Here is a 15,049-nt window from a genome sequence, read left to right as displayed (position 1 = left end):
ATATTTTGATATTGGGACGCAAATAAACACACGTTATTAAAACACAACAATTAAAATATTTTGATATTGGGATGCAAATAAACAGAAAAATAGAGCAGGATAAAAAGTCCAGACATTAGCCAAAATATAGGTGGGATCAAAATAAATCTCATATCAACAAATGGTATTCGGACAACTGAGATTTGGAAAGAGAAAAGTTTCAAACAATGTTCTCACTCTACACCAGGTTAAATTCAAAATAGGTCACATATTTACATGTAAGATGATGAAAATATGAAACCACTAAAAGAAAACATGGGTGAATTCCTTTAAAATTTTAGGGCAGGGAAGATTTTTTCCTGGAAACTTCAAAATCAGAAACCATAGAAGAAAAAATTGATAAATTGACTACATAAAAAAATTTTAAACTCCTCAATTGCAAATGTAAAAATCAAAGTAAAAAGAAAAATGGGATTGGGGGGCAAATTTTTAAATATTAATTTAATGTAAATAATGTTTATCATGGAAATTATACCTTATAAGTGTACATTATAATGTCAATTATAACATTTCCCAAATACATAAAAAGCATGTAGGGGCGCCTGGGTGGCTCAGTTGGTTAAGCGTCCGACTTCGGCTCAGGTCATGATCTCGCGGTCCGTGAGTTTGAGCCCCGCGTCGGGCTCTGGGCTGATGGCTCAGAGCCTGGAGCCTGTTTCAGATTCTGTGTCTCCCTCTCTCTCTGACCCTCCCCCGTTCATGCTCTGTCTCTCTCTGTCTCAAAAATAAAAATAAACGTTAAAAAAAATTAAAAAAAAAAGCATGTGGAAACCAATAAGAAAAGACTAATAGCCCGATATAAAAATTGATACAATTACTTTGTAGAAATATGAATGGCCCTTCGCCTATAAAATAGGTTTAATCTCACTTAATAAGGGGGATAGGAATTTAAACAACACTGAATCCATTTTCAGTCTATGACTTTGACAACACGTTCTTTTGGCAAGTATGTAGGGAAACCAGTATTCCCACAAACTGCCAGTAGAAATGCAAACCAGCTCAGCCATCAGGAGTATCTCAATCAGAAATGTATTCACCTTTTGCCCTGGCATTTCCGTATCTGGAAATTTGCTCTATAACGATACTCTTTGCTCCGTAACTCTACTCTGATGAAATGACATGTGCACAAGATTATTCATTATAAGATTGTAACAGTAAAAACTGAAAATAACTCAAGTATCCATCGGTAGAGCAAGGTAATGAATTATGGTAATCCATAATGGAATATCATGTGGCATTTTTCACAACAGGGAAGTTTTTTTGTACTGCTTCAGAAATCTCTGCTCTATTAAGCGAAAAAAAGCAAAGGACATGTCCTAGTTCACTAGGTCGACCCTATCAAAGCACCACAAACTAGGTGGCCTGAAACAACAGAAATGTATTGTCTTATAGTTCTGAAGGCTGGGAGTCCAAAGACAAGGTGTTGGCAGGGTCACCGTGCCCTAAAGCCTCTAAAGAAGGGTCCTTTCTTGCCTCTTTCAGCTTCTATTCTCGGCGGGCAATCCTTGGCCTTCCTTGGCTTTGCAGATGCATCACCCCAACCCCCACCTCGGTCATCACACACACATTCTCCCTGCATGCCTGTGTCCAAATTTCTCTTTTCATAAGGACGCCAATCATACTGGATCAGGGTTGACCCTAATGACCTCATTTTCACTCGATTACATCTACAAACATCCTATTTCCAAATTAGGCCATATTCACGGGCACTGGAGCTTAGGATTTCAACATATATTTTGGGCGGGGATACAATTCAACCCATAATTATCCAGAATAATACATAGTAAGCTGCCTTTTGTGTAAGAAAAGGTGATAAAAGGGGCACCTGGGTGGCTAGGTCAGTTAAGAGACCGGCTCTTGATTTGGTGCTCTACACTGGGTTCTGAGCAGACAGTGTGGAGCCTGCTTGGAATTCTCTTTCTCTGCCCACCCCCCCACCCCACTTGTACTCTCTCTTTCTCTCTCTGTCAAAACAAATAAACTTGAAGAAAAAAAGGAGACAAAAATATGCTGCTAGCATTTATTAAGAAGTCCAAGGGGGGCCTGGGTGGCTCAGTCAGTTAAGCATCCACTTCGGCTCAGGTCATGATCTCGCGTTCGTGGGTTCAAGCCCCACGTCGGGCTCTATCCTGACAGCTCAGATCCTGGAGGCTACTTCGGATTCTGGGTCTCCCTCTCTCTGCCTGCCCTGGCTCATGCTCTGTCTCTTTCTCTCTCTCAAAAATAAACATTAAAAAAAAGAAGTTCCAGAAAAATCTGGTACATATAAGTATAATATAATATCAGAAACTAAGTTTTTATCCTGGAAAGTGGGGAGTGAGGCAGAAATAGGCGAGAACGGAAGCAAGATTATATGCTTTCTTACGTTGTTACTATATGTTATTTGTTATATATGAACATTTCACTTTTTCAGAACACAAAAAACTAATTCAACAAAATCACTATGATACACTGAGAGCAAACGGCAACTGTATTTTGGGTCCAGGGTGACAGGATGGCATAGCATGACCTCAGGGGTGTCAGCCCCTATGCCCAAACACACACTTCGGTGGCATGGGGCCAAAGCAGTGCCGACAGAACAAACACCCCAGCTGAATTCTGAACTCTATGCTGAAAACTTCAGAGTTCTGATGGGCCCCAGAAGCTTCAGTACCAGTTAGTAGCAAGAGAGTCTAAGGTAGCGATTCAACATCAAAAAGATAACGAGGAGGTACCTTTATGTGGCTTTTTTTACACTGCAGAGACCTCACCAATTGATCAAGGCTGAGAGGGTCTGTTTGTGAACACACGTGAGATGCTCCCTAAAAATTTCCATATGGGGCGCCTGGGTGGCTCAGTCGGTTGAGTGTCCGACTTCGGCTCAGGTCATGATCTTGCATTTGTGGGGTCAGAGCCTGGAGCCTGCTCCAGATTCTGGGTCTCCCTCTCTCTCTGACCCTCCCCTGCTCATGCTCTGTCTCTCTCTGTCTCTCAAAAAATAAAATAAAACGTTAAAAAAATTTTTTTTTAATTTCCAAAAATAGGGGCACCTGAGTGACTCGGTTGAGCACCCAACTCTTGATCTTGGCTCAGGTCATGATCCAGGGTCGTAGGATCAAGCCCCACGTTGGGCTCCATGCTGAGCATGGAGTCTGCTTGGGATTCTCCCTCTCTCTCTCTCTCTTTGCCCCTCCCCTGCTTGTGCATGCTCATGTGCTGTCTCTCTTTCAAAAAATACATAAAAAAATAAATAAAAATAAGGTGCCTAAGTGGCTCAGTCGGTAAAGTGTCAGACTTCAGCTCAGGTCATGATCTCACAGTTCGTGAGTTCAATCCCTGCATCAGGCTCTGTGCTAACAGCTCAGAGCCTCAAGCCTACTTCGGATTCTGTGTCTCCCTCTCTCTCTGGCCCTCCCCACCTTGTGCTCTCTCTTTCTCAAAAATAAATAAACAAATATTTAATAAATAAACAAAAATAAATAAAACGATTTTTAAAAACTTTAAGAAATAATTTAAAAGGATTTTGAAGGAGGCACAGGGCATATGACAGGGAAGTGTTTATTACTACTGTTTATGTGATCCCTGGGGTTCAGTCCTGCCACGTTCAAGCTGTGTCACCTTGGGCAAGTTGCTTAACCACTTTATGCGTCAGTTTCGTCGCATACAAAACAAAGATCCCTTCCAATTTCCATTTTTGTACTCCTCCTAGAGGTGAGGACGCCTGCCCACTTCGTGTCAGGTTTGGCCATGCCAGCTGTCCGAGGGAATGAGAGAGGAAGTAATGGGCAACGTGTCTGGGCAGAAGTTTTCAGAACTGTCACACAGGTCAGCCATCTCTTCTCCCTCCGCGATGAGACCAAAACAGGGGCTTTCCCCTTGACCTTGACACCGAGCTGCCGAGCAACAGCTGGCCTAAGGCCAACATCAAATAGGAGTGAGAATGAATCTTTGCTGTTGAAAGCACTGACATTTGGGTTTGCTTGTTACCACAGCCCTACCTAGTCAACACTGACGGAGAGATAGTACTTTCTCCCTCCTAGGGTTGTTGTGAGAATTAACTGACTTAGTTCATTAGAGCATTTACAACAGCATCTGACACGTAGTATCACTAGTTAATGCTCGTGACTGTTCTTTTGATTAACACCATCATCAGGCTTGTGTGGTGACACATGACTGGATGAATGGGGAAAAATGAGGAAATCTTAATAAAATGCTAAGTTTTGCATTTATGGTATGCATACTTTACCTACACTATCTCATCTACAATTTTATATCAGTCGTGTGAGGTCGGTTTTATGAGTTCCGTTTCTTGTGTTTTTTTAAACGTTTGTATCATTTTGAGAGAGAGAGAGAAAGCATGAGTTGGGGGAGAGGCAGAGAGAGAGGGAGAGCAAGGATCCCAAGCAGGCTCCACGCTGTCAGTGCAAAGCCTGACATGGGTCTCCAGTCCACCAACTGTGAGATCATGACCTGAGCTGAAATCAAGAGTTGGCTGCTTCACCGACTGAGCCACCCAGGCACCCCATGAGCTGTTTAACAATGAAAAAAACTGGGAAGTCTGAGAAGTTAAATGCAAGGCTACACAGAATAACAAGTAACAGAGCTGGTATTCAAACTCGTTATGGTTGTCTCCTTCCACTTTACTCCACAGCTCCCCTGACCTGGACAATGTTGAAGAACTCAAAACGTTTTCAACACTGTGCCACCCTCAAAATGGCAGTTGCCCCGATCCAGTAAGCCCAGTGATCCCCATGAAGCAGGAATGGTATTCTCCCCTCAAATCACGGCATGAGGTTGCCTTCTTTTGTCTCCTTCTTTTTCAGCTCACTCACTCCCACCTCGTCCCTCCTTATCATCTCAGCAAGTCCAGAGCTGAATTTTCAGAAATCGAATTGGTAGAAAACGGAACAAGTAGAATAAGCAGCAGAGCCCATGGCTGTGACCTCCCTGCTCCCCCCACCTCTGCCATCCCATCCGACCAGACTGATCTCAACAGCTGTGCCCCCAGCTCCTGCCTCTTGTCTCCACTAGTGTCCACAGACCTGCTCTTGCAGGAACCTCTGTCCCTGAGGAAATGGGGACCGTGACAACATACCACACCATGCAAGTGCCGTTCCCTTCTCAGATACAGATGGGCCCTGTGACTCCTAATTTCTCATCAACTCAAATCCTCACAGTCTTTTCTCCACTCACTGGTCAGAGTGACCGTTCCAGAGTGATACCAAATCGTATTGCTTCCTGACTTCAAAGTTCCAGTGGCTCCTATCACACACGGAATAAATCCAACATGCTTATCATGTCACATGTTAACTGGTCACTGGATGCCACTCAACCTGCTTTTCCCCTCCCTCTCTCTTTTGTTCTCAACATATTAGACACACTGTTCCCTTCTCTGTGCATGAATAAACAGGATCACATGAACAAGTAGTGACCAGGGAGAATAGGTTGCTTAGGAAACAGAAGAGAAATACTTAAGATCTAATGTATCCTGATGGAATTCCAAAAAGCTATTGCATCCATAAAACAAGAACAGGTCCCTATGAAACAAAAATAGAGGGCACACAAGAAAGAACCAAGAAAGATTTCTCACAAATTAAAGACATAAATATCAAAATAAAACATTCAATAGATAGCCAACTCATAAAATAGAGATAAAATCCAAATTAGAGTCCTAAGAACTAATATTAGAAAAATCTTACAGCAATTAAAGCAAAAGTAATAAGCAAGATATGAGACATATAAGATGACTCCAGATGGTCCAGCTCCCATATGGGAGATGTTCCAGAACAGAGAACACAGAAAATGAATGGAGGAAATAATCAAAGAATAATAGAAGAAAAATGCCCTGATCTGGGGAAAACTGAAGAGATGTGGGTCTTCCAGTTTAAAAGGAGCACGAAAGATTAAGGAAGATGAATGAGAGTAAAATGTAAACCTAGACACCTCCCAGTAAAATTAAAGCACTTCAAAGAAAGAAAAGAGAATACCCAAAATTTCCCAAAAAGAAAAAAAAGTTCCTATGAAGAAATAACAACCTACTGGTGTCAGATCAGCAACGATGAATGCCACAAGAAAGTGAAAGGTTAACTTCAAGATTTTGAGAGAAAGTTTGGCAATGAGTATTCTATACCTGGCCCAAATTTCAACTGAATATAAGAAATGATTACCAATGCTTCCAAACAACTAAGGACCAGGGAAGCTAACCTTCATTGCACCATCTCTGGAAAAAAATTACTTGAGGAGTTATTTGAGCAAAAAAAGGAATCCCAAGCAAGAACATATATAATCTAAAAAAGTATAAAAAATAGTATAATGCAGAAGTGCCTGGATGGCTCAGCTGACAAAGCGTCCGAATTTGGCTCAGGTTATGATCTCACGGTTCATGAGTTCAAGCCCTACATAGAGCTCTCTGCTGTTAGCACAGAGCTGGCTTCAGATCTTCTGTCTCCCTCTCTCCCTGCCCCTCCCCAACTTGTGCTCTCTCTCAAAAATAAAATACACATTAAAAGCTTTTTTAAATATTTAAAAAATAGTAATGCATTCAAGAGAATGCAAAAAAGAGATTCTTGGGATGACTGTAGGCAGCTTGCCTTGAAAAAAAGTGGCTCGGGGCGCCTGGGTGGCTCAGTCGGTTGAGCATCGACTTCAGCTCAGGTCACGATCTTGCGGTCTGTGAGTTCGAGCCCCGCGTCAGGCTCTGGGCTGATGGCCCGGAGCCTGGAGCCTGCTTCCGATTCTGTGTCTCCTCTCTCTCTGCCCCTCCCCCGTTCATGCTCTGTCTCTCTCTGTCTCAAAAATAAATAAATGTTAAAAAAAAATTAAAAAAAAAAAAAGAAAAAAGTGGCTCTAATTTAATCAGGAAGTCAGAAGTCTCTTAAAAAAACATGATGTTCATTCAATATATTTTGAATATGCAATTAGGATTTCACTCTTCTGTAGTCATGAAAGTAATAAAAAACAATACAGCCCCAAGTAAAACAAAAGCTGTCAAAGAAAGTCACAGAATATATAAGGCAAATTAAAATGTGAACCATTTTCGAGTAGTTTCTGGGGGGGAAAAATTCCATTGACCTTGATGCTTGGAATTTTTTCCTTCAAGAGGTACAGATTCAAGGATGTAGGATTGCATTTCCTTTTCTGTAGGCCTGATCACCCTAATTTTTTTCTTTAGTGATTAATACCTTCAGAATCATTATATTGGAATCATTATGCTTAATTTGAAAATTAGTCTACAGACATGTAGACAAAGAACATAGAAGACTTAATGACAATTAGAGAAAAATAATCCTTGACAATAAAGAACTAAGGATGTCACTTAAGCGAAGCATAGAGGAGTAAAAGGAAACATGGGGGGAAATTGTAAATACAGCAACTTTTGTGTTTTACTTAGGGGCAACCGGTAAACAATGTCAACAGTCAGTGTCAAAATTAGTTAACATACAACTACCTAAATTAGAGAAGTAAGGGAATGTTGGGGGGTGAAGAGGGAGGCGAGTGTGTTAAATTCAGGGAGTCAACAGATATTTTAAAGTTTACAAATCAATAAATAGAAATATATAAGCATGCTATTTAGAGTTTGGTAGTAAACAAGCAGAAAGAATTAATAACAGAAAACATTAAAAATTATTTGGGGGGGGTGTAATTTTACTTTTTATTTTATGCCCTCACTACTACTAATTATGTTTTTACTCTGCATGGTAGACAGAACAATGATCCCCAAAGGTGTCTATTTCTTTTCTTTTTTTGTTTTTAGTAAATTTATTTATTTAGTAAATAAATTTAGTAACTAAAAATTTATTTAGTAATTTATTTTGAGAGAGAGAGTGCAAGCGAGGAAGGGGCAGAGAGAGGGAGAGACAGAATCCAAAGCAGGGATTTCCTCTGCCTTTCTTCTACCAACGGGCTTAATTCCGTTTGTCTCTATTTCTTTAAAAAATTTTAAAGCACAATCGCTTCTCGGCCTTTTGGCGAAGATCAAGTGTAAAAAAATTTAAAGCATTTTTTTAAAAAAATGTTTATTTTATTATTTGTTTTGAGAGAGAAAATGAAAGGCAGAGAGAGAGGGGCAGAGAGAGAATCCCAAGCAGGCCCTGTATTGTTTGCGCAGAGCCAGATGTGGGGTTCCATCCCACAATCGTGAGATCGTGACCTGAGCCGACATCAAGAGGTAGAAGCTTAACCAACTGAGCCACCCAGGTGCCCCAAGATGTCTCTTTCTTAATCCTTGGAACCTGTGACTGCTACCTTACATGGCAAAAGAGACTTCGCCAATGTGATTAAGCTACAGATCTTGAGGTGGGAAAATCATCCTTGATAATCGTAATGAACTCAATATAACCACATGGGGCCTTAAGGAGGCAGAGGGCAAGAGTCAGAGAGGAGGTGTGACAGCAGCAGCAGAGAGTGGAGTGAAGGGGAAGGAAGGGGCCGAGAGCCAAGGAAGCTTCTAGAAGCTGGAAAAAACAGCGAAAAGAATTCTCCCTTATGGTCTCCCAGAGGAACACAGATTTGCTGACACCTTGATTTCAGCCCCTAAGGTTCATTTTGAACTTCCGACCTGTAGCCCTGGAAGATAATAAATTTGTGTTCTTTCAGGCCACTAAGTTTGCGGTCATTTATTCCAGCAGCAACAGGAAACTAATATACTCTGAATGTGTTATTTATACTACTTTTTTAAAGGTTTAAAAGAGGAGCATCTGGGTAGCTCAGTCAGTTGAACGTCTGACTCGTGATCTCAGCTCAGGTCATGATCTCACAATTTGTCAAATGGAGCCCCACATCGGGAGCTGTGGGGACAGCACCGAGTCTGCTTGGGATTCTCTCTCTCCCTCTCTCCGCCTCTCATTTTCTCTCTCTCAAAATAAATAATTCAAAAAAAAAAAACATTTAAAAAATGCTTTAAAAATTTTAAAGAAATAGAAACAAACAGACGCAAGCCTGTTGGTGGAGGAAAGGTGGGAAATGGAATGAAATCCCACCGTCTTTTCTTGGTGAAGGCAGGAAAGGCCATGTTTTTATTTTGCATTATATTAGTTTAAAAAATTCCAGGAAGATCTGCTGTCATAGAAACCCAAATGCTGGATTATTAGACATGGTTCTGTTTTGAAAGACTTCCAACCTGGTAGACCAAGGGTCCACTGCCCAAGGACCAAGCTAATGCCTGTGCATATGGATATCTCTGAGGAATCGAGGCCCTATGAGAGGGTGATGGCCTCACTCACGCCCATTTATTAGAAATCAAGGTGGCCATCAGTCAGAAGGATTGGCAACAGATCCCAGGACAGTGCCTAGGAGAGATGGGCTCGGTTACATCGAGTAGCTCGGTTACAGCCAGGCAGGTAGGAGACCTCCTTTCTCTTAACCCATCTCCTCTACTATTCCTCCGGGTGATTTCTTACCCCCATGCCAGCACTTGGCACTTGAGAAGAACCCAGGATGACTCCTAAGCACATCACTAATGTATTTTGATACAGAGATTTGGAAAGTGCTCTTGGTCGTACTGTGATCATCGAAAAAGGCACTCTTCACCCCTGCCCCCACCACCCCTTTAATCACAACCGTGTGCAGGGTTTAAAACCACCAGAGATGTCCTTGGTAGTTCAGGAAATCTTGTTGGTGTAACTCAAGTGAAATGTGATCTTTCTCCCACTGAAAAAGAGGAAAGGAAAGTGGTGACAGGGCAGGTGACAAGCCCAATTGAGAGTATGGAAGTGTAGCTGGGGGTGGTGGGAGGACTAAACGATTACATTACAGCTCCTTTTAAAAACTTCTTTATCGTAACACTCAACACGGCTTGAAAGGATCTGCATTTCTCTGAGGCCCTCAAGTGTTGATGTTTCTCCTGCACCTGCCAAGTCACTCCTAAAACTGACATTCTTTCTTGCAGCCAGTGGAATCATTCTATTAAAAATTAGAATGACAGTCCGTTGAGCGTTGGACTTTGGCTCAGGTCATGATCTCACGGTCCGTGAGTTCGAGCCCCGCGTCGGGCTCTGTGCTGACAGCTCGGAGCCTGGAGCCTGCTTCGGATTCTGTGTCTCCCTCTCTCTCTGCCCCTCCCCTGCTCACACTCTGTCTGTCTCTCTCTCTCAAAACTAAAATAAAAACGTTAAAAAAATTTTTTTAAAATAAAATAAAAAACTGGAATGAGTTAAAAAACAATTGGAATGAGCAGACTTTGCAATGCATTGTTTCATGGAGGAAGAAGAAGAAGAAGAAGAAGAAGAAGAAGAAGAAGAAGAAGGAGGAGGAGGGAGGAGGAGGAGGAGGAAACAACCACTCAATTGGTGAATGCGTCCCAGGACAAAGACAATGTTTAATTAAAGCACAGGGAAAATAAAGTAAAGTACTCAATCTAGGGACAAGAATGTCTCCTTTAAGGGACAGTTATTGTGTGGTTGATCCAACGTATAAATGGAAGGCTGAAGGGACGCGAGCGATCAGTTTAAATCCATCATTGAGGCCGTCCCCCCAGTGAAGAAATGGCTTCCCAGCGAAGCCCAGGGATTGGCCCGAGATCTATTAGGTGGTAAGTGGCCAAGCCAGGAATTGAATGCAGATGTCCTGACTCCAAGCCCAGTGCTGCCTGCTTATCAAGCTGCCTAGCTGTCACGGAGACTTTGTGATGCCAGCTGTCTGTAAGTGTGTATCACTTCTGTTCACGTTTTCTTAGCCAAAGCAAGCTGCATATCAATGAGGCAGGACATATAAACCTGGGACGGTAGTGAGTAAATGGGAGCAATAATACAACCTGTACCAATTCCCTCTGTCCCTTTGGCCCAGCGGTGGTAGCAGCTGTTGATAATCTCTAAATCACCTCCCTGTCCTCCGCTTGGCTCCTCTACCCTCTAGGTCTCCGACCCCCTGCACTGCGCTGGCGCCTCTCTGTTGAAATGTTCTAGTCGTTTCTGCCTCCTAGTTAGGCCGACGGTGTCTGCCACATCCACACGAGAGCCCTTTCCACGTTTCTGGATGTGCTAGGCCCAGATAACAATATGTGGGGTGAAATTTTGTTAAAGTAGCATATCTAAAAATACCACGTGAGTAATAATCATGACTGTGATCAAACTTGTGTCAGTGGGGGTTTGGTTCCATTCTGAGGGACGGAAAATCCAATGCAACGGCGGCATGAACAAGAAAGAACTTTCTCGGGGCGCCTGGGTGGCGCAGTCGGTTAAGCGTCCGACTTCAGCCAGGTCACGATCTCGCGGTCCGGGAGTTCGAGCCCCGCGTCGGGCTCTGGGCTGACGGCTCAGAGCCTGGAGCCTGTTTCCGATTCTGTGTCTCCCTCTCTCTCTGCCCCTCCCCCGTTCATGCTCTGTCTCTCTCTGTCCCCAAAATAAATAAACGTTGAAAAAAAAAAATTTAAAAAAAAAAAAAGAAAGAACTTTCTCGTGCACATAAACCAAGCCTAGAAATAAGTGACCAAGGGCCTGATTTGATAATTCTGTCTCCATCAGGCACGCAGATTGGTCACTTGGCTTCCACTTCACGCTCCAAGATGGACTACAGCAATAACGAAATGTTCTAGAACTCAGTAGTTCAGATGGCAGCCTCCTGCCACCCACACTTCCAATTATTTTGAAAGGCACTAATTGCCTGTATTAATTTTTTGTTTTGGCTTAAAAAACGTGTAAACAGACATAATCTATTGTATTTATTTTTAAATGTTTTTTAAAATTTATTTTTGATAAAGAGACTGCGTCGAGCAGGGGAAGGACAGAGACGGAGAGAGGGACAAAGGATCCGAAGCTTGCTAACAGCAGCAAGCCCGATGTGGGGCTCGAACTCACCAACTGTGAGATCACAATCTGAGCCAAAGTCGGACGCTCAACCGAATGAGCCACCCTGGCGCTCACAGACACAATTTCAATTGGCCAAAACTCTGTACCTAACCACAGCTAGCTATAGAAGGGACCAAGAAATGCTAATCTTTATTCTAAGCAACTATGTGTTTGGCTACAAAACAGGAGTTCTGTTATTAAAGAAGGAGTAGAGGGAATGGACATCCAGAAAAAACCAGCAATTTCTGGCACTCCCCACAAACATTTGTACAGGTTAATAAATCTCAAGTAACTATTTCTGCATTCAAAGCAGCTACAAGCCCCAGGGAAGACAGCCATTTTTTGACTTGGATTTGAGAGGAGAGAACTTATTTTTCAGAACCCGGAAGGAGATGTGATCAACAAAACTGTGCTCTCCTCTGAATTAAAAAGAAATAAAGCAGCTAAACGACAAGTTGAAACAGAAGTTTGCTACAAATGCTATTATACTGATATTCACTAAAACTAATGTAGTCAATGTTTATATAACACTTTTTTTTTTAGAATTTACAATTACTCTCATTAAATCCTCACCCAAAATTAGGAGTCTGTATTACCACCCTCATGTGAGAAATAGAAGGCTGACATTTAAAGAATTTAAATGATTCTCCCAAGTTTAAAAACAATGGACTAACATTAGTGTCCTCAGAGCTCAGAATCTATGCTATTCCTAACCCTGTAAGCAGGAGTTTGTGGAGTTTGACAAAGCCCTCCTGTCTCCATGTTAGCAGTGGATGATGATGACTCCCACAAAATCCCTGGGTGACACTGGAGATCTGAGCTACGTGGCGTGGTTGAGTCACTGAAAAAAAGATCTAGCCCTTTGTTGCAAATTTGTCTTTCTGTAAACCCAAGGGGTCTTGCCAAAAGCTACACTTTTTTCTAAGTGAAATGTGCAGGCAGAGATGCCTGGCAATCATAAATTCTCCCACATGTTCTGCTTCCTGCGACTGTTAGCCTGCTACTGACCAGCTTTCTGCCTCAGTTTTTATACGCACTCCCTACACTGTTAGACCTTCAGGTGGCGGTAAGTTCTGTGTTTTTAAAAAAAATAAGAAGTACCACGCCCATGTTCATTGCATTCACAACAGCCAAGAGGTGTAATTGATGGATGAATGGATAAAGAAAATGTAGTATATACGTGCAATAGCATATTACACAGCCTTAAAAAAAGAAAAAAAATTCCGTCACGCGCTATGACACGGATGAACCTTGAGGATGTTATACTAAGCGAAATAAAACAGTCGCCAAAGGACACAGACTGCGTGATTCAACTCGTATGAAGTATCCAAAGTAATCGATGTCATAGAAACAGAAAATAGAAAGGCTGTGCCCAAGGGATGGAGAGAGGAGGGAAGAGGGATTAGTTTTAATGGGTATAGAGTTCCAGTTTTGCAAGATGAGAAAGTTCTAGAGATCTAGAGATATGTTGCACAACAAGGGAAATCTACGTCACACGACTGAGCTGTACACGGAAAAATGATTCAGATGAGAAATTTAATGTTAGGTGTTGTTTTAACCACAATTTCCAAAAAGAGAAAAAAATTTGCAAGTAATACTGTACGAAGTAGGTTTCTCCAGGCGAGAAGTAGGATGCTGACCCAGGAATCACTGCACAGTTCAGAGGTGCCAGTCGAGGCCGTAACTAGGCAACTAAGCCATAGCTTTGGGGTGCACCATGCTGAATCAGACTGGAACTCAGCCACTGAGGTTTTTAAGTCTTTGCAGCTGGATTGCATTAAATGCTGCCGGTGCAAATCTACAGAGAAGACAAGGAGAGGAGGTGCATGAAGGCAGAGTGCTTTTCACGCCAAAGGTACCACATAAATATTTTTACAGTTGAATTGATTGGACTCTAATGGTATCTGGTGTTGACTCTTGATTTCGAAGACGGTCTCCTAAGAACACACAGTCATGAGTTTCCCATCACGGGCCTCCAACTGATCTTGACTCCACGACACTCGGGCTGTTTGTGTGGCTCATGGGTGTGAGCTGGGACTGGCTCTCCAACTTCTGCTTTTCCCTGGAACTGGAACCTGGGTCCACCCTCCTGATTTTGTCTCTTCCTCCAGATTAGATTTGCTGGCTCCCTCTACTTTTCCCCTCTGCCCTAGTGAACTCCATCTATTCTATACTTTTCTTCTTGCTCCAGCCCCGGTTTTATGTTTTCAAAGCTTGGACCCAAAATGCGTTACACTTAGCACAAACCCTGGGATTCATTAGAAACACAGTGCGAGGAAAAAAAATTAAAAAAAAAAAAAAAAAACACAGTGCGAGGAGCGTTTAGCATCTGCATACAACAGCCAATGAAGGTCTGATAACAGCCTTCTATGCAAAATAAGGACCAACTAAGCCATTTCTTGTCCCCCTGTAGAATACAATGGCTGTGGAATCCTTAGTCTCAGAGGGGGTGACTTTCCAGGGAAAATCTGATTTATCTTCCTATTTTCGGATTTCCTATTTTCAAATTGTGGTAATCTGAAATATGCAATACAAGTTATCAGTGTCAGGCATGCAAATTAGCACAAAGGCACATAAAGGCCTGAAACTTGATTCACATTTTTTTCTTAAAATAGGAAAGACCAGGGTGCGTGGGTAGCTCAGTCGGCTGGATGACCGACTCTTGATTTTTGGCTCAGGTCGCGATCTCACAGTTGTGAGATCAAGCCCATGCGGGGCTCTGCACTGGCTATGGAGCCTGCTCAAGATTCTCTCTTTCTCTCTTCTCTCTCCCTCTCTCTCCCTCCCTCTCTCTCTCTTTCTCTCTCCCTGCTCCTCCTCCACTGTATCCCCCCCAAAATAAAATAATAAACATAAAAATACTTTATGAATAAAATAGGAAAGGCCACGCAAACCCTCTGCAGACCCTCTTCTTTGCCCTAATGTTTGATAATGTTTTATAATAAATATTATTTATCATGATAGCATATTCATTCCTCTGCATGAGTTTTTCCGACGATGATAACTGAGGCTGAAGTGATAGAAACATATTCTGTAAGACCCCCCGGCAAGGGAGATCTCAAGACACAGCAACGTAGCCTCCAAAGGCAGAAGAGCAGCCTTGAGGTTGGTTTCTGATCAGACAGCCCAAGTTCTACCCTCGGCTCTGCCACTTGCCACCTATATGACCTTGGGTAAGCTCTTTAGTGACTCTCGAGCCCTGTTTCTGTTCATCTACGTAATGGGGATAAAAATACCACCTGCCTGAT

General features: G+C 42.4%; 1 long non-coding RNA gene and 1 pseudogene across 2 annotated transcripts in view; one reads left to right on the top strand and one right to left on the bottom strand.

Annotated features, from left to right (window-relative positions):
• The window catches only part of LOC115511887, a 35,876-nt gene that overhangs the window by 7,617 nt on the left and 13,210 nt on the right, over window positions 1-15,049 (bottom strand). The window lies entirely within an intron of this gene.
• Window positions 7,967-8,119, top strand: LOC115513259 (annotated as a pseudogene).

The sequence above is a fragment of the Lynx canadensis genome, chromosome B1, assembly GCF_007474595.2.
Source record: "Lynx canadensis isolate LIC74 chromosome B1, mLynCan4.pri.v2, whole genome shotgun sequence".
Lineage (NCBI taxonomy): Eukaryota > Metazoa > Chordata > Mammalia > Carnivora > Felidae > Lynx > Lynx canadensis.
This window is presented reverse-complemented; position numbering and strand designations above follow the sequence as displayed.